The sequence below is a fragment of the Lissotriton helveticus genome, chromosome 2_1 (assembly GCF_964261635.1).
Source record: "Lissotriton helveticus chromosome 2_1, aLisHel1.1, whole genome shotgun sequence".
In the NCBI taxonomy this organism is placed as follows: domain Eukaryota; kingdom Metazoa; phylum Chordata; class Amphibia; order Caudata; family Salamandridae; genus Lissotriton; species Lissotriton helveticus.
The window spans coordinates 1,394,487,515-1,394,507,414 of NC_136059.1; the positions used below are offsets into that span (position 1 = coordinate 1,394,487,515).

The following is a 19,900-nucleotide window of genomic DNA, read 5'->3' on the forward strand; positions in this document are numbered from 1 at the left end:
CATCCTCAGAGGATTATTATATTAAGGATATATATTGGTGTGGTGGCCCCTGGGGTTTGGTGGCCCTGTGCAGGTGCACAGCTTGCACATGCCTAAGGTCGCCCCTGACAGTGGGCTTAGAGGCCACCCATAAATTAGTTAGCATTATTGCTGCTGCCGTTTTCTTGCTTCTTATCGGTCAGATGTTGCAAGCTTCCTTCCTCTTCATGTGTTTGTCCCTCCCCTAAGGCAAGAATGCATTACTTGTGTCCTTCCACTGCTCATTTTGTAAGTGATACGTCTTTCCTTGTATTTAGGCACTCTACAAGAATGAGGGTTTTTCAGCTGTCTTCTTCCTGTACTTCGCCCTCGAGTACTTCGCCCCACCTGTGTTATAATCGTCCACAAATGAATACACTGTAACTTGCCAAATTCATTTTTTGGGGTTTTAATTATCATATATCACAGCGGTCATGGAAGCTGCAATAATTCCACCACCATTGTTTCTGGCACAAGCTGGTATTCCGTCTATTGAGTGAGAAGAATGGATTGAAGTTTTTGAAAATTATATTGAAGCATTAGATGGTGGTGGTTTTAGTAATTCACGAAAGAAAGCTTTATTGTTAAGTACTCTAGGAAAGGAGGGACAGCATATATTTTAATAGTTACCAGTTGCCACAAGTGGTAATAGACAACAAATTGCTAATGTATATCTTGAAGATAAAGTTAGGTTGGAGGGAAGGTTTGCCAAAGAAAATAACATAGTAATGTCTAGGTATAAGTTTTATAGCCAGCCACAAAAAATGGATGAGACAGTAGACCAATTTGTGTCTAGATTAAGGGAATTATCTGTCAAATGTCAATTTAGTGTTATGAGAGAAGAGATGACTCGTGACCAACTCATTGTGCAGTGTAAAAATAAGAAAATACAAGAGAGACTTTGGGCTGCAAAAATCAATCTTTACATGATGCTATAGAGATCGCCAAAGTAGTTGAACAATCTGAGCATTTTATGAGAGAAATCAAAAAAGAAAGGTTGAAGGGGAAGTGTTGTGTATTGAAAGTGAAGGAGTGGCAGTGGTGAATGCAGGGAAGTTAGGCGGGAAAGAAATAAAGAAATTCCTACATCAAATGAGGTAATATTACTACACCTGCTAAAGTTTTAGATAACAATACTAAGCAGCAAAGCAGAGTATGTTTCAGGTGTGGGAGCAGTTTTCATACCGCAGACTTTAAGAATTGTTATGCTGTAGGAAAACAGTGTAGGCGATGTGGTCGCAAAGGACATTTTGCGCGCATGTGTGGATCCAATAACAGTACAAATGTAGCTTTGATACAAGAAGATATTTCCGAGAAAATAGTAACAGATAGTACATTGTGTGGATGGTGAGGAAAATTTGTCTAGGAGATCTAGACCCAAGGCAACGTTAATTATAGAGAATATTTCAGATTAACTAATGGTGGATTCTGGATCCTTATATACGATATTACTTGAAAATATGTTTAAAAAGTTTTGACCGAATGTGAAACTCTCACCAAAAGATATCCATCCAGTAGGTTAACAGGGAGAAAAAATAGATATTGAAGGTCACATGACCTCAGAAATAAACTTTCAAAGGAGAACAGTCAATGGAAAAGTTTGTATTATGAAATCAGGTCCTCCTATTTTATGGTGGCAACATCAATATGATCTAGGGATCATTATAAATCCACGTGCACCCAATCAAGTGTTAGTGGTAGGAGAGATGAGCACAGAGGACATAGTAAACGGAGCATGTAAAGTGTTTTCTGATGAGATTGGTTTATTGAAGAACTATGTGCATAAAATATTGGTAAAACCAGGTGCTATACCTATTCAACACAAAGTTAGGAAAGTTCCCATTGTGGCTCGACAAGAAGTTAAGCATATTTTAAAGGAAATGGTCTCTCAGGGAATCATTGAACCTGTTGAATTTTCAAGTTAGATTCCTCCCGTTGTAGTTAGGGGCAAACCTGATGGCAGTTTTCACTTATGTGTAGACTTGCGCACTGTAAATCAAAACATTATTACTGATAATTTTCCACTTCCAAATATAGGGGAGTTGGTGTTGTCTCTGAAGGGTGCAAAGTACCTTTCTAAATTAGATTTAAAAAGTGCGTATCATCAGATAAAACTTCATCTAGACTTGAAAAGCCTCACAGCCTTTATCACTACGGAAGGTGTTTATCAATTCACAAGGATGCCTTTTGGACTTTCTTCAGCGGCCAGTGTATTCCAGCATATGATGGGCCAAGTTCTCAAGGACATCGATGGAGTAGTGTACTTTCAAGATGATGATCTTATTTTTGGGGAGTCGATTTCTGGTCACAACATGATCCTAAAAAGAGTTTAAGATAAGATGGCTGATGCTGGTCTGTCTCTTAATTAAGAGAAATGCAAGTTTTGTGTTGAAAAAGTAGAATATCTGGGGTATACATCGTCTTCGGCTGGTGTTAAAACCAAAGAAAGATCTGTTGAGGGCAATAAGGATAGTCAAATCACCGCAGGACAAAGATCAACTTAGGTCATTCCTTGGTCTAGTGGAATATTATAGGAAATTTGTGAGGAATATTGCAGAACAAACCGAGCACTTAAAGAAACTTTTGAGGAAAGGTTGTGTTTTTGAGTGGTCTGAAGACAAAGAGAAGACTTTTCAGAACATCAAACAAGAAATATGCAATGCTAAATTATTGACTCCTTTTGACAAAAGATTGTTGTCAATTCTTACAGTAGATGCAGGTGCTGTGGGTTTAGGGGTGGTATTTTCACAAATGCACAAAGAGGGTGAACTCACTGTAGCTTTTGCTTCACGTTCTCTCACCAGTACTTAAAGAAACTTTTCGGTGGTTGGGAGAGAGGCATTAGTGGCAGTGTGGACTGCTGAATACTTTTTGTGGTGAAAGTCTGTTTTCTAGAAGGGACAAATTTGTTCCTCCCCAAGGTGTTCGTGTTGAGTTGATTAAGTTGGCGCATGAAGGCCATTTAGGTCAAACACTTACTAAAAGGGGGCTATGTGAGAACTATTAGTGGCCAGGAGTGGATCAAGCTGTTACTGGTTGGGTGATGGTGTGTGTAGATTGCAAAAAAGGAGAGAAAAGGTAAAAAAATAATAATCAATCTCTCATGGGTGAAATCCCAAATCCTGGGGAACTATGGCACACTGTTTGCATGGACTTTATTGGTACAATGAGGTTTTTGACTTCTGACTAGGTTTGCCTTCGTTATGGTTGACGTGCACTCAAAGTGGTTGGTGGTCAAGTTTATGTGCGAAATCACAATCAAGAAAACCATTGAAATCTTGGAAGATGTGTTCAGAGAAGAAGGGCCCCCAGTCAAGTTGATAACCGATAATGGTACGCCGTTGACTTCTAGGGAAATTAAGTTGTTTTTAGAGGCTTGTGGTATAAGTCATTCTTGCACATCATTATACAACCCACAAGGCAATGGTGATGTTGAGAGGGAAAACCGCTTGAATAAGGGGGTTGTGCAAATGGCTTTTGTGAATAGAGGAAATGCTAAAAAGATGGGGGAAGAGCTAGCATGGGCGTATCGCACCAGAGAAAATGGTGCCACTAAAGAAATTCCATTTAAAGTGATGAGGGGACATGATGCCAACACTAAAATGTCTCCTGCATGGATGGAAGGATTGTTGATGGAAATGAGGATCTGACCAATGTTCCGCAAGGGGGTGGTGTGTATGAAAATTTGAAACCTGGTAATTTGGTCACAGTCAAAAGTGGGAGGTTTGATGGGAGTTGTATTAAGTTTTGTGGACCTTTTTGGATGAAAGAAGTGCATGAACTGTATGTTTTTTTGGAAAATGGGGAAATGTGGAATAGGCGCAGGGTGGCTTTGTATGAGAAGATGCGAGGGAATGGTTCTATTGACAAAAAAGGAGTGTGATAGAAGGTTGTAGTGGTTATATGCTGATGGATTATGTGGATGTTGTGAGTGGGAGAGTTCTAGGAGATAGAACAATGTGTTTTAGGAACAGGTATCCACCCAGGTAATTGAGGGATTATGTTTGTAATTTATGTTTTTCTTTATTAGAACATTTTCTTTTTTTTTGCCGATACCATCAGTTATTTTAGGTTTGGGTTCTTATAAGTTCATCCAATCAATGTTCCTTTTTGTGTGTAAAGGGAAGAGGTTGTTTTGTAATCTGTTATGAATCTTTAAATGTACATGGTGTAATTATGTTCTGTATTGGAACACTCCTTACAGAATATGTTGAGTGTTCCTTTCTCAGTCACTTGATGGCTGGCTGGAAAGGGAGCATCACCTGCAGGTATTCATTACTTCAATAAATACTTAAAGCTATTGAGGACTTCGAGTCTGCTTTACAAAAATTACCTTGCACCTCTCTTTTTACATCAACTAACAAAATTGTATGATTTTGCGTGTTTTGTGGTATCTCGGCAGGGGGTCCCCTCCACCCCTCTCCTGTGCCCACTATTTGCTGTGACTTTTTGAAATGCTCCCTCTTCCTCCTAGTGGCACAGATCAGCAATAAAATTGGTGTTTTGGTGCCGAAATGAACCCCATACACCTACTTCTGTTGTGTATTAAGTTTTCATGGGTGTCTTTATCACTGATTCTGGGTGCACCTGATAGACCTACTTCTGTGCTGTCTATGGTTGATGCTGAGTGACCTCTTAGTCCCTGTCTCCGTGGACCCCGTATACCTACTCGGTCCCTCCTACCTGTTTCTTGAGTGTCAAAGCCTTATCATGGGTGCTGCCAATAGCACTTTTCGGTGAGCCCAATAGACTTATATGATGATGTCTGGTTTATCCTGATTGTGGTCCCTTCAGCTGGATGGACTGCTTTCTTCTGTGCTCTTAGTATCTTGGACTGGCCGACCACACCTAAAGATAAAACACATTAAAAAAAACAAGCATTTGCAAAGCCACTAGTAATTTCGTTGTTCATCAGCCCTTTACCTTTGTGAATGTCTGTTTTATAATGGGTTTTGCAAAACTTTGTTTATGAAGCTGCCAGGCCCTCATCAATCCAAAAATAAAAACCTTGAGTTAAAGCAAAAATATTTTTTGCTCTCATAAAGCATGTCATTATAGTAGTCCTTAGCAATTAAATGAACTGCCTTGAGTGTGGATGTGCTTCTTGTGAAAGGGCAGGATGCCATTACTCAGTGAAGTTAGCCAGTGTCTGAAGTGGTATGATCCCTGCTGCATCCTGTATGCTGTAGTGGGAGTAAGAAAAAGGTGAATGACACAAGGGCAAACCAATGGATGAAAAGGGCTCGCTGAAATCCCCCTATAAGTAAGTAAAGTATCATATAATTTTATTAGATTCAAAAGTCTTGGCTAACACTAGTCATAATTAAGACCACAGTCTAATATAAATAAATATTCCAGACCAGTACTTTCTTTGAAAAATAAAAGGTGCCGCGCTCAAAGCGCTGCTCAGACACCTACGGCTGGCCCAATAAAATGTAAGAGCGCAGTGAGCAAGGGTGCACAGACCCAAATCCACCTCAGGCCTCTTTAATTCGCTGCCAGTTATCTCATTCTTAAAAGTGTCTTCTTTCTCCCTTGATGACAAATTGCCTGTGCTTCTTTTCCTCCATCGTTTTGTTTTGTTTGTTTTTCCCTCTGTTGGCCTCGGAAACTGTCTGCTGTAGCGAAATATGTGCCAGTCCCCAAAAGTAAGTGCTGGTGCACCCCAATGTCAACCGCTGGCTCAAATTGAGCACTGTTCTAGACCTGTAACAAGGACCTCTGGTCAGATTACCAAATGACTCAATCAGTCCATATCGAAAGTTCGAGACCCTCAATAGGTTTTAATCTAGAACACATCAAAGTGGCCTTTGTGATGTCGTGGCTTTAGCTTGAACTGAACACATAACAAAGGGGAGTTCTGGAATGTGGTTTGAATACCGGTGGTTCAATTAGTGCAGGAAAGGCAGCTGGCTGGGGAGTTTATAATAAATCTCTGCACTTCATACTTGAACTTCTTGACGTTTGTACATGATTTTATCACTGCTTTTGGTGACTTGCTTGATGCACAGAGAGAGCTGTCAAGACACGGTGGTTGTAATGTAGAATCCTGTAGGAATCCATCGCAGCGCAGTGTGCCAATATTAACAGCCTGGAGATATCCATGAAGAGGATTAATCGAATTTGCTGATCCAGGTGGTGAGCGGTATTGATAAAGCAGGTGTTCGCAGGGATTAGCCAAGTGTTGATGAGACATGGTGGGGTTGAATCGTGCATAAGATCAAGATCTCTCCTAACCAATTGCTCTATTGGTGCCGGGCATCCATGTCCGTAGTTTACTCTTCTAAACTAATGTGTATTCTTAATGACCTATTGTATTTTTACCTAGGACAATCCAATATTTTTATCTACTGCATTATGCTAGCTGTTTAATCTGATCTTAACTAAGTGTAAGTTTGATGTATATTTTAATATTTTTTTATTGTATTTTTAAAAAAATACTGCACTGGAATTTTTGTAATTAAAAATGAGCTTTTATTAGTTGCATTTTGCTTTTATGACATTTATCTGTGAATAAAGCTTTTTGAATTGGATTGGCATTGTGCACTTGTTGATGCTAGCAACTAGAGCGCGTCCTGTATGTTGTGGCTATCTTGGAGTTCTCACTTGAGTTGAACCAGCGCATCGACAGAACAACCCTAACGCGCTCAGAGGCCTTGAAAATAAAGCGACACTGTTGGCCACTTTGGAATATTGGGAAGACTTCTATTGTGGTCTTGTTTTCTCCCAGCTGTCACTTCGTTTGTAAATGCTGATTGGGTTAAATTGCGGTGACGGACGTACCTGTCTATCCCTAACTATCACGGTGACAGGCACACGTGAAGCTGGTAATTGAGTTTTTTCTGTCCATTTGGAGCTGCATCAAAAGTATATCTGAATTACGATGACAAGCACACCTGTTACTTTGACTGCCTGTTATAAACCACATGGTATTGATGGTGACAGGTACACTTAAACACTCTTTGGAGATGAATATACATAGATTGATTTCAACGAACAAGTGGCTCCACAAGAGGATTTTACGCAATTCTTCTAGTCTATGAGTAATTGGTGTAATTAATGTTCTTTTGTGTGTGGCTTGCAGTAGTGGAGATATTTTAAGATATATAATATAACTGGAATAGGTAATCTAGGTTAGACAAGAAAGATGCAGAACATTACACCTCCTCAGTTTTTTTAAGCAATCCGGGGATTCCACCAATAAAGTGGAATAACTTGAAAAAGATTTTTTATAAAATATACAAGAGTTTGCGGCACAAATTTTAGTGCAGAATGAAAATATTTGTTATTACACTGCTTAGGAGGAGAGGGTCCAAAGGTTTTGGCGACACTTTCAGAACTGAGTGCAGATGATGCAAGGGATTTAAGTGAAATGAGATTTGTATAGAAAAGCTTGATCACCATTACATGCCTCATGTAAGTACTATAATGGAAAGATAACATCCACTTTAGAATAAGGTAGCACAGAAACTGTGGAGGAATAATGTAACCAGTTTGAAGAACTTGGCAGCCATGTGTAAATTTGGTGGGAGCAAAAGATGAGAGGATCAGAGATCAACTGGTATTAAAGTGTTGCAGTGAGAAATCAGGGAGAAGTTATGACTGAAGGATGACCCCCTACCCCCCTGATGGAGTCATACTAATTGCAAAGAGAGTGGAACATTATTTGAAATGTGTGGAGGAATTGAATAATCTGAAGCAAGATGGGACAAAGATAAAAACTGTTGAGACTTTGTGTGTATAATTAACGAGAGTATTAGCGATACAAATATGAAAAGAGTACATTTGGAGGAGAGTGCTTTAGATGTTGTAGGCAAGGGTACAAGGCCAGTGACAGCGACTGACCTGCCCTACATGTCATATATAATTAACGTGGCAAGAAAGGTTACTTTGGAAGGTGTTGCAGAACTAAATGAAAGAGAGACAAGGGACAAGTGGTAAATGAAGTTGTGCAAGACCTAATTTTTCAAGTAGATGAAATAGCTTCTGTAAAGGGACTGTATTGCAATTCTAAACCTGAACATCCATCTGCTATAGTAAAAATCAATAGTGTGGAGCTGTGAATGAAATTTCGTTCCTGCTCTCATTTGTACATAATACCAAAAAAGCTGTTTGATGAAAAGTTTGGAAATTAAACTTATTTGTGTGCAGTGGATCTCCATCCTAGTGGATATGGAGGGATCTCCATTGAGACGGTTGATTATTTTATAGCAAAATGGAACTTGGTTGTCATACATGTGTGTCACCGACCTGAAGGTTCCGAAACGCCGGCCGGCTCCTTCTTACTTGCCTGCCCCAGAAGTCAGGCAGAGGGGAGGAGTCGTGTCTGTACGCCCGACCCGGAAGAACAAAAGGACGATGGATAGTGTATCCAGGTGCGCAAAGACGAAGGAGGAAGCCAGCGTGAGCAGAGAGAAGATGACAGAGTTGGTAAAGCCACTGAGAGCAGAGTGAGCTGGGAGCTGACTTCTACGGGATCCTACAACCCGACTGAATAGCAGAGGCGGAAGCGGAGCCTCCTACCTGCCGGTGGAGTCCAGAGCCCCGCCGCATCCCAGGAGGGACCTGGCTCCATTAGGTGCGTACTTGGTTCCTAGTTAGGAACCAGAAGTGACAAAGAGAAAAAACGGAAAATACATAAAGAGTGAGAAAGGAAAGAGGGGAGCACGGTGAAAGGAGAATTAAGTATAGAAAAGGGGAAGAGAGAAAGAAAACTAAAAGAGAAAAAAGAGATTAGAACCGAGAAGGCCAACCGCACTCTATCATTAGGGGCTATCTAGAAGCTTTGTGTTTTTTAAATTTCTTTCTTTATCCTTTTTGTTTTGTTACCAAGCACTGTTGTCTATGAGACAGAAAAGAAATCACGCCACTAACCCAACCATTTAAGGAGAAACAAGGGCAGTCACTTACCTGATTCTTTACTTTTGTCGAGGGTACTGGTGAAGAGGAACTCCGAAGAACCTGGGAAAAGAAGAAAACGCCATTAACTTCAAGACTGCGACTTAAATTCCACAGTTAATAGATTGTTCTTTTCGTCAAAAAAATAAAGTATATAGAAAGTATGTTTATCCTAGGAGCCTGATTGAACATTAAAATCAATGGATGGTTACAACGTGACATGAAGATTTATGTCTCCCTTAAAGGTAACAACTTGGCTCGATGGTGTCACCAATAATAGTTTGTATCAAATTATATCCCAACTTGAATCCTCAGGTCATTACACAAGAAAGTCAACACCTCCCCTCAAACTTTGTGGAAGAGTTTCAGCAGTTGTGTCAGAAGAAATTAGGATGTTTGTAGGGTTATAAAGAACATATAAAGTTAAAGAGATCTGCAGTTACTGTTGTGGCCAAATTACAACGCATTCCAATCAACATGCAAGAGAAAGTGAGGAATGAAATTTAGAAGCTAGTGATTTGGAAGTAGTTGAATCGGTGTAGGCTACGGAGTGGTTAGCACCCTTTGTTATTGCACAAAAAAGAATGGGGACATTCGACTATGTGTTGATATAAGGGCTCTTAATCACAAGGTAGTGGTGGGAAATGTCCACTTGCAAATATTGAAGAGCTGATGACAACTTTGATGGGGCTAATGTTTTTACCACGCTTAATAAGACTTCGGCATATCATCAAGTAGAATTAGATTTGCCCTCACAGGATCTGACAGCTTGCGTAACACTGGTGGGGGCTTATATATTTAAGATTTATTGTAAAGATAAAAAGGAATATGATGAAAGGGTCTGTTAAATTTCACCCTAAAAGTAAGAAAATGAAATGTTTGCATGCAGAAGGGATTATCTTGGTAACCTTATTTCAGGTAATGGTACTTTACCGAAAAAATAATAGGTGACTACCATAATGCGACTGGAAGAAAGCAAAAATAAGAAAGAGTAGTATAATTTTTTGGAATGACAGAATTTTATAACAAATTTGTTCACAATTATCCAAAGAAAACTGTTAATTTAAGATCTCTTTTAGGTAAAAAAAAGTTGAGTTTGTATGAATTGGTGAATGCAAAAATGAGGTTGAGTTAAGAAACAATCTTAAAAATGCCGCAAGCTTAAAAGCATATATTTCTGGGGATGAGCAATCATTGTGACTGATGCTAGCTTGAAAGGCTTGAGGGCAGTCTAATAAAAAGAGAAAAGGGATTGAGGAATTGATTACATGTGCTTCCAGAGGTTTAAAACAATCTGAAAAGAATTACTCTGTAATAGAACAAGAAACTCTTGGTATTTACTGGGCCTTAAATACATTCAGAATTGTGTTTGAGGTACCTACTTTGAGGTTCGGTCAGATCATAAACCTTTATAGGAGGTATTTATATAAAAAAAAAAGGATTGGATGCAATTTCGGCTAGAATACAGAGGTGGAAAATTGCTTTACAAGATTTCAGCTTTGCTGTGGATTACATATCAGGGGCCATAAATTATTCTGTAGATTGTCTTTCATGACTAATCAGAAGTAAAACAGATGAGGGTGATGAGGAAGTAGATGATGGATTGTTAGAGAAGACTGTCCGCGTGTATGAGGTCACTCTGGGTGTCATCTCCGAAGAAGAGTGGTTAACTGAACTTGGTAAAGACAGAAGCTTATGTGAAGTATCAGATGCTATAATAAAGAATAAAATTAGTGGTCTTAACAAACCATGGTCTATGGTGTGAGATAAATTGGCAGTTGACAAGGGCATTCCTCTAGGCTTATCTCTCCAATTGTGTTAAGAAGCAAATGCATCTCATTGGCACACAATGGTCACTCAGGAATAGTTAATACCAAGGAAATATTGCGTTTTAACTTTTGGTGGCCTAGTCTGGATACCGAGTTCAAGAAATGTGTGCGTGATTGTATTGAATGCTACAATAGTGATGAGGATCTAATCACTAGGCAAATTCCAAAATGGTATGCAGAAGGTTGTCAAGCATCCATGGGAGAAGGTAGCTGTAGATATAGATGGCCCACTGAGAGGTGAACACCTAACTCCTTACATTATTGTTTTACTGGTTCTTTATTCTCGGTTGGTAGAAGTTAGCTGTGTCCTAGATATATCATTATTCAGTATGGTAAGGCTTTTAAGGGAAGTTTTCAAACTAGAGAGCTTTCCTAAATCACTATTAACTGATAATGGACCCTAATTCTGCTCTGATGAGTTTAAAAATGTCCTTGTTAAATGTGGTGTTGAACACAAGAGAGGATCCATATATCATCCAGAAACAAATGGAGTTGTGGAAAGCATGAACAAAACCTTGAAGGAGAACATGCAATTAGCAAAGGTGAATAACATGGACTGGAATAGAGAGTTACAAGAACGTATAACCGCTTATTGTATGTCTCCACACTCCACACCCCAAAAGTCACCTATTGAATTGTTCAAAGGTCGCTCTCCTAGTACGAGTTTATGTCCAAGCTGCATGGTATGGGACTAGGAGGTAAATTCAATGGTGCAAGTGAATGGCGGGAAAAAGAAATTGAGTCACAGCGGAAAGGGAATGAATACTTTGACAAAACTAGAAAGGTAAAAGACATTACAAGACATGTTGGAGATATAGTGAAAATAGGAGAACCATCAGGGTGTGCTCAGTGGTCCAAATTCACTCAAAATGAAAGAGTGATCAACGTTTTTAAGAAGTCCATCAAAACTGAGGATTGCAGAGTTTGGAATATGAACAGGGCTGTAAATGTTATTAAAATTCAAGGTACTCCATTTGAACATGATGAATCCCAGTCAAGCTGACAAAGATAAAGTTGACAGAAGAATGAGTAACAGATAAAGTTACCTCTTATCTTAAGGACTTTGTTATAAACAAATAGTTATTTCTCTCACAGTGAGCTGTTGTCATCTGCAAATAATCAGTGCAAAATGTTGTAAATGTTTTGAAGATATTGTAACCAAATTAGTTGTCAAAATGTATTTACTATTTAGTTTGAGTTTATACTGGTTTGTTTATTATATTAACATATGATAAATAGCTGAGTTTTTATATATTCTTAAGGGAGGAAGAAGTGTGATTTGGCTTCAGGCTGCGCTGAACACATAAGAAAGGGGAGTTCTGGAATGCGTTTTGAATATTAGAGGTTCAGTTAGTGCAGGATCGACGGCTAGTTGGGTTGTTTTGAGTCAATCATTTGTATTTTGCGGGAAGGAATACGGTACGCAGCCCGGCTGCCTACATCAACTTGCCAGCAGGGCGTAAACACAGTGCATCAACACAGTGTCTGGGCCTACAACCCAGAGGTCGGCCCCGCGAAATGCTATGAACCTGAAGTAATCGCCCCACCTGTGCTGTGGCCACCGCCTTTTCAAAAACTGAACAAATGAAACAACAAACACCCTCCCCCCCCTACCGCCCGCATCACCTACCCACACACACCCACACACACCCCTCTCTGCGTCAGCCTAAACTGTAGAATTGCTACAAAAGTCTATCAAAGCTCTAAGGGAAAGTTCAAACCCCTGGGTTAGCTCTATCCGATTCTAAGGGGATGAGCTGTAGGATCTGCAGGTATTTTGGGCAAGTTACTTCTTGCAGGTCTTTGGACAGAAGATGCAGGAACAGGCCCCACAATTTAGCATATTCCGAGCCTTTCCTATCTATCCCCAACGAGAGCCTTTCCATTGCTAAAATATGCCATAGCCTCTGAAACCAGTCTCGGGGATCAGGTACCGACTGGGAGCCCCAGTTTGCCAGCAACAACTGTCTCGCAGCCAACAGCGCCAGTGCAATCTGTCTACCCTTCAGCGAGCGCAGAGGGAAGAACTTGGAATGGGGAAGCCCCAGCAAAGTATGCTCCGGTAGTCGGGGGAATGTAATCTGAAACGCCTTATCCAGCTCATCCAAAATCGTGGGGCAGTACCTCCCCAGCTTTGGGCAGTGCCATAACAAGTGTGCCAATGTCCCTGTTAGCCCACACCCCCTCCAGCAGAGACCTGATTTAGTGACGTCCCAAGCTCAGACGCGCGCCGGGGTGTAATACCAGTAGACCGCCACCTTATAAGCTTTGGGCCCCCTCGGCAGGCCCACCCGGTGAACTCTGTCCAATTGAATGTCCTGCAGGCCCTCCTCATCCAGAATCTGTCGGAAGAGGGCTCCCACATATTCACGAAGGTCAGACCCCTCACCTTTCCAAGGCACCGCCCGAATCCGTATATTATTGCGGCGCAATCTGTTCTCCAAGTCTTCAGCTTGCGCCTGGAGGTCTAAATTCTGCTCAGTCAGCCGAATCACATCCTGCTGGAGTCGATGTATGTCGCCCGCCGTCTCCAGGTCATGCTCCTCAAGCGTCACCACTCTCTCCCCTATCGCATCTACATCGCGCCGCACTTCCCACAGGTCAGAGGCTAACTGAGAGCGCAGCTTCGAGATGTCTTCCTTGATGGCCGAAAACAACTCCACCATGAAGGCCTTGGTGGCTGGCACGTCGTCGTCCCCAGGCTGCTGCGACTTCTCAGCAGATCTCTGGGCGGATTGACCCACCAGTGGCGCAGGCACGTGTTTCGGGGGTTTATCCTTCCTATTCCTGCCTGTCGCCATCTTGCCCCATCCGAAGTCGACGTTAATACAGTCAGGTCTATGCGGACACCAATCTCGCTCCAGAAATGTTACATTGCTCACCTTCCCACAATCGCACCACAATGCTTGGCCCTAGCGAACTACACAGAAGGAGTCTTATACTCTTAGGGGCAGTGGCGAGCCGTGTGCACGACGGGACCAGTGTCTGTCATGGGCCTCGCAAGCTAGACCAGGTAATCTATTCAGGGCAGCAACTGCCGGGGGCAACAGCACTAGAATGAGCCTCCCGGTAAAGGCCAGCGGGCCGGGCCCGACGACCAAGGGCAGGGCCTTCTCTATTGCGGGGCCTGGAGGCCACAGCTGCCGAAAGGGCCGCTCCAGAGCCTGCCAACGCTGCCGGGCAACCGCCCGTGACCCGATCCTAGTCCCCCCTCCGAAATGCGGGCCGAAAGGAGCAGTTCAGTATTGAAAAGTTCAATGGGGGGGGAAAGCAGGGAAGCGCACCCCGGTCCCAAGCGGAGAGACTCCGCTTCAGTTTCCCAGGCCCGGCCTCAGGCCCCAGAGACTCCCGCTCCCGCTGCTAGGTCGCACCGCACTGGCCGCCGGAGCACGGACCGAGCCACCGGGTCGCCTTGGGGACGCTCCCGCTCTCCTCACCTCAATACTCTGCCGCCGCTGCCTCTTCCCGCTCTGCGACCCCGCATGGGAGCACTCACCCGCAATGCGGGGATCTCTACCACCGCGTCCGCAACGGGTCAACGGGGTGCCGCTCTCACCGCTCCCGGCCCAGGCTCCGCAGCTCCACCCGCCTGTACCGCACCAGTTGCAGGACTCGTCACTGGGCAGAGGGCTCTCGGGGGCAGAACCGCTCCTGAAGCCGGCCACCGCCGGATCCGCCGTCCACCTCCGCTCTCTGCCGTCAGAGGAGGGCCCGCAGCTCTCCGGCTTGCCTCGTGTCTCCCCCGGCTCCGCTTCTGGAAGGCCGCACCGGGCCGCAGCGCTCTCAATCCACCGTGCTCGCCGAAAAGCCACGCAGCTGCACAGAAAACGGCAGGGAGCACCCCCGCTTGCTCAGATGGGCACTTTTAGGGGAGATATAACAAGGCTAAAGATAGTCAGGCGCCAGAGGGACCGTAAAGCACGTCCTATTCCGCCGCCATCTTAGCCACGCCCCCCTAGCTGGGGTGTTTATAATAAACCTCCGACTTAAGTCTTCTTGTCATTTGTACATGATCGTAACACCACAGACCTAAGCTTACTTTTATGTACTGCTGACATGTAGTATCTAGGAGACTGAAAACTAAGATCCATTACTTAAGCTAACCACAAGAACAGCCAATAACAAACAACACTGGAGCCCCTGAGCTAGGGCCTTACAAGGAAGGATCAAATATGAATGCCAAAACATTTGCACTTTTTGCTCTGCAAATGCTGGATTATATTTGACTGAAATAAAACCATTCTTATTATGATTTAAATCACAGAACCTGGAAAATCAGACTACAATGCTACAACCCCTGCCTACTTCAAGGAATAATATGCAGCTGTACAATCTTTTGGCTAATCACTAAGCCTAAAGTGATTGGTTTCCATTAGTTGCTAATTATACCCACCTATTCTGCAGGACATACACTCGATGATATAGTCGCCCCCCAGAGAATTATTCTCCCTCGCTAAATATAAGCCCACTACATGGAGTGGTGACCACATTATTCACTTTCAACTCAAGCTCTCATGACAATCTGTTCATCAGTAGACTTCACCTCAGCAATATCTCCTAGACCCTGATAGAATCTCAATATTATTTCTTTTGAAGTTAAACTCACTGCTTCCCTCTTCTCAGACATGGCAATGGGCCATATGTATCAACATTCCGTTTTGCGATTCCTAAATAGCGATTTTTAAGGAATCGCTATTTAGAAATCGCAAAATGGTATGTATGTAGGAAATCGCTTCTTTTTAGCGATTCCTTAAAATTCCTTAATTGCGATTAGCAAATTGCTAATCCCAATTAAGGAATAATTTCCCATTCATTTTTATGGGCCAGGAGGCCCATAGGAATGAAGGGGAAATTTGCGAATCGCAATTTGCTAATCGCAAATTGTGAATATTTTCAAGGGTGCAGGGGTGTCTCAAGAACACCCTGCTGCACCCCTGAAAATGACATGTGTGCGCATATGGCGCACATACATGCCCTAAGGGCATGTATGAGCGTCACATGGCACCTTTTGATTTTTAAAAAAATGCTTTTTTAAAAGAATTCGCAACTTACCACCAACTAGAAGTTGGTGGTAACTTGCGATTCCTTAATGGCATTTTGGAATGTTTTTTTCCCTGATACATTGCATTTAAGGAATCGCAAAATTTACAATTCCTTAAATGCAATCGCAAAATAAGGAATGGCAAATTTAGCGATTCCTTATTTTGCACCAAAAATGTTTCATACATACCATTTAGCGAAAATGGCTTCGCAAACGCCGAATTCTGCGAATTTCGGAGTTTGCGAACCCATTTTGCCTTGATACATATGGCCCAATGTCCATAAAACAGTGGTTAAAAGAGAAGCTTTTGATAATGGTGCTCAGCCTCAAAACAACAGAGCTTCGGAGAAGCTAGATGGTAAAAACACTAAACAACTAAACAGCATACCTTGAATAACAATGGAGAAAGATATGCAGTCCAATTATAAAAATCAGCTTCAAAGGCAGTCCTACAGCGATCCCATGAAGAAAGCGATGACATCACGTAATGATGTGAACACATCTCTGATGATAAATTCACAACTTAAGGGCTCTTTGTAATAGTTGCTGAATGCCATAATAAGGCCTTCACTTTCACAAGCAAAGAACACTTCCAGGAACTTTGTGATGCCATAGCAAATTTTGTAATTGAAAAAGCTGATAATCTTGAATCTTGCTTACTTGCAACGAAACTAATCAAGCTAAGAAGAATTCAAACATTAGACCCGACAAGTTCTGCCCTGCCACATTACACATGCATTGAAGGCTCTATACTGGCTACCAGTTGCAAGAAAGATATATTGCAAATCGTTGTATTGCACTTGAGTGCAGTAAGTGGGGTGTGCCTACCTCCCTGCAATGTAACTCAACCAAAACAAAAACCTGAGAAATGAACCACTTCTGAAAATTTAGTTTGTTTTTAATACACCTGCATTGGTGAAAGCTCCTTCTCCGTATGGACATGCGAACTGTAGAATACTCTCACAAAGAGGAAACAAACCATGACCAAGACTCATTAATTCAGAAAAACAATAAAGAAGTTGTTATTCCTAAAATGAAGATGCAAGTGACGCTCAGACTACAGCGTGGACAGCTTTTGCATAAGCAGCATGTGAAACAATCCCTGATATTCCCAACTTCTGCAGTTCCATGCATAAGATGTTTCTGCATTCAGCAGTGCCAAGTCGGGAGCCCTCCTTCCAAGCCTGACTCTCAACGCAAAAACTCTGCAATAATAGATAACACTGCAACAAATACTTTTAACCACCTAGGCACCTCAAGATGCCTAATTGGGAGAGTGCTCTGTGGCCTTAGCAAGAGGTAAGGAACCTGTATAGAAATGCTACAATATTGTACAGGGTTTAGCAATCTGGTGCTAGTCATGAAATAATAAATTACAATTAATTAATACTTATGTACATTATTTTCGAGTGCCCTGTTTTTGGTCAAAGGTTTTGCATCTCTCCTCTTTTCTGGGGTGATCGGTTTTAGTTTATTATTTTAAAAGGGCTTTCCCCGGTCCAATGTTCTTCTGCCATGGAATTTATTTATTTATTTATTTAGTGTATTTTATGTAGCGCACTGCTACCCCAATGGGGTGTCCCGGCGCTTCTGAGAGTGTAAATAATTCTTACTCCTGAGGGATTTAGCAGAAGAGGAATGTTTTTAGTGCCTTACGAAAAGGAAGCTCGTCCTGGATCATCCGGATGTCAAGAGGGAGTTTGTTCCAGAGGGATGCGGCACAGGCCTGGAAGGTTTTCCCCCCAGAGCGTGTTTTATTAAATCTGGAGGTAGTTAGAAGATTTTTGGAACTAGAGCGAAGAGATCTGACATTCCTGTAGGGGCGCAGACAGGAATAAAGGTAGGCAGAGCCTTTTCCCTTAATTGCCCTTTGAGCCAGTGTGAGGGCTTTGAATTCGGCCCTCTTCTGTATAGGCAGCCAGTGAAGCGAGCGCCGGTGTGGAGAGATGTGCTCTCTGAGGGAAATGCCACATACCAGATGAACTGCTGCGTTTTGGACTGTCTGTAGTGGATGGCAGAGCCCTGCAGCCAACCCAATGTACAGACCGTTAGCATAGTCCAGGTGAGATGTGATCAGCGCCTGGACTATGGTTCTCCTGGTGTTATTTGGGAGAAAGTTGATAAAAATTTTTACCATCCTAATTTTGGAGAAGCAGGCTGCCGATACTGTCTGTACTTGGTTGTGAAAGGAAAGGTTGGAGTCCCATCTGACTCAAAGATTTTTTACGGATTCCTTAGGTGATGGGGGGGCTCAGGTCGAGTGGCCACCAAAGGTTAGAGTCCAAGGGGGACGGCTGATGGAAGAAAAGAACCTCGGTTTTCCCCGCATTAAGTCGAAGGCAGTTGTTGTCCATCCAGCAGGCAATTTTAGGCAGACAGTCTTTTAAGGGATCAAAAGAGGATTGGGAGAGTCTGTCATAGGAGAACAGGAGTTGAATATCGTCTGCGTATAAGGTGGCTTTGATTCCTGACCGGGCGATCATCTCAGCAAGCGGGGAAAAATAAACATTAAAAAGAAGAGGGCTTAAGGAGGAGCCCGGAGGGACTCCCCACTTTAGTGGCCGACTTTTGGAGGTGTACGGAGGGGTAAAAACCGCCTGAGTCCTGTTAGACAGAAAGGAGGACAGCCACTTCAAGGCCTGGCCCTGAATGCCCTTGGAGTGGAGACGATCGAGGAGGACAGAGTGAGAGACGGTGTCGAATGCTGCCAATAAGTCCAGCAGCACCAACATGGAAGAGAATTTTCACCACAAAAGAATTCAAAGCTGCCAAATGACACAAGCTTCAGCTATTGCTGGATTTTTTAACAACAGCATATTTTATTTGGGTCTTTTGCTTTTTAAGTTTGCAATAGCTTTATTAGAATTATTTCAACAAAAAGTACATAGTAAACATATCTATATAAAGTCTAAATATTGAATAGAATCAAAGCAATATTTAGAATTTAATAAAGAGCAGTCATTGAAGTGAGACTATACAACTATAGAAACAAAATTTGCAATATAATACCTTAACAATTTATGATTTTGTGCTTTGTAGTTTGCGGAAAAAGAAGAGAAAAGAGATAGAAAGAAGAGTAATAAAATCATATGTAGCCTCCTGAAGAAAAAATATATATCTGGTTATTGATACAATTATCAGCTAAACAAAGCAAAGTTACAATACTGAGTAAAAAGTGTAGTTCGTGGAGGCTAGAATGTAGTAATTAGGTCCAGTAGCCGAATAGGCGTACAGTTCAAATATGTACTAAAATAAGTCCTCATAATAAGTTGTTGTATCAATCAATCAGAACATTTGTAAAGCGGGCTACTTACCCGTGAAGGTCTCAAGGCGCTGGGAGGGGGAGCTGCTACTGCTCGAAAAGCCAGGTCTTGAGGATTCTTCTGAAGGTTAGCAGGTCCTGGGTCTGCCGTAGGAGGATGGGGAGGGTGTTCCAGGTCTTGGCAGGGATGTGGGAGAACGATCTGCCGCCGGATGCGGGGAACGGTAGCAAAGGCGAAGTCAGTGGAGCGGAGGTGGCGGTTGGGGGTGTAGAAGCTGAGTCGCCTATTGAGGTATGCTGGTCCGGTGTTGTGGAGTGCCTTGTGTGCGTAGGTGAGGAGCTTGAAGGTGATCCTCTGGTTGACGGTGAGCCAGTTCAGGTCTTTCAGGTCGGGGTGATGTGGCTGTGCAGGGGGATGTCGAGGATCAGGGATGCAGAGGTGTTTTGAATGCGTTGAAGACTTTTCAGGAGTTTGGCCGGGGCTCCTGCGTAGAGGGCGTTTCCGTAGTCCAGCCTGCTGCTGACGAAGGCCAGGGTGACTGTTCTTCTTGTTTCGGTGGGGATCCACCTGCGGATCTTGCGGAGCATGCGGAGGGTGTTGAAGCAGGAGGACGAGACGGCGTTGACCTGCTTTGTCATGGAGAGAATAGAGTCGAGGATAAACCCCAGGTTGCGTGCGTGGTCGGTGGGTGTTGGAGTTGCTCCCAGTGTGGTCGGCCACCAGAAGTCGTCCCAGGCCGAGGAGATGGAGCTGAGGATGAGGACTTCCGTTTTGTCAGAGTTTAGCTTCAGTCGGCTGTTCTTCATCCACTCGGCGATGGCTTTCATCCCTTCGTGGGGGTTGGTTTTGGC

General features: G+C 42.8%; 1 protein-coding gene across 1 annotated transcript in view; it reads left to right on the forward strand.

The window, feature by feature from the left end:
• PIGG (phosphatidylinositol glycan anchor biosynthesis class G (EMM blood group)) overlaps nucleotides 1–19,900 on the forward strand; it is an 809,046-nt gene that overhangs the window by 569,169 nt on the left and 219,977 nt on the right. The gene's annotated exons all lie outside the window — the stretch shown is intronic.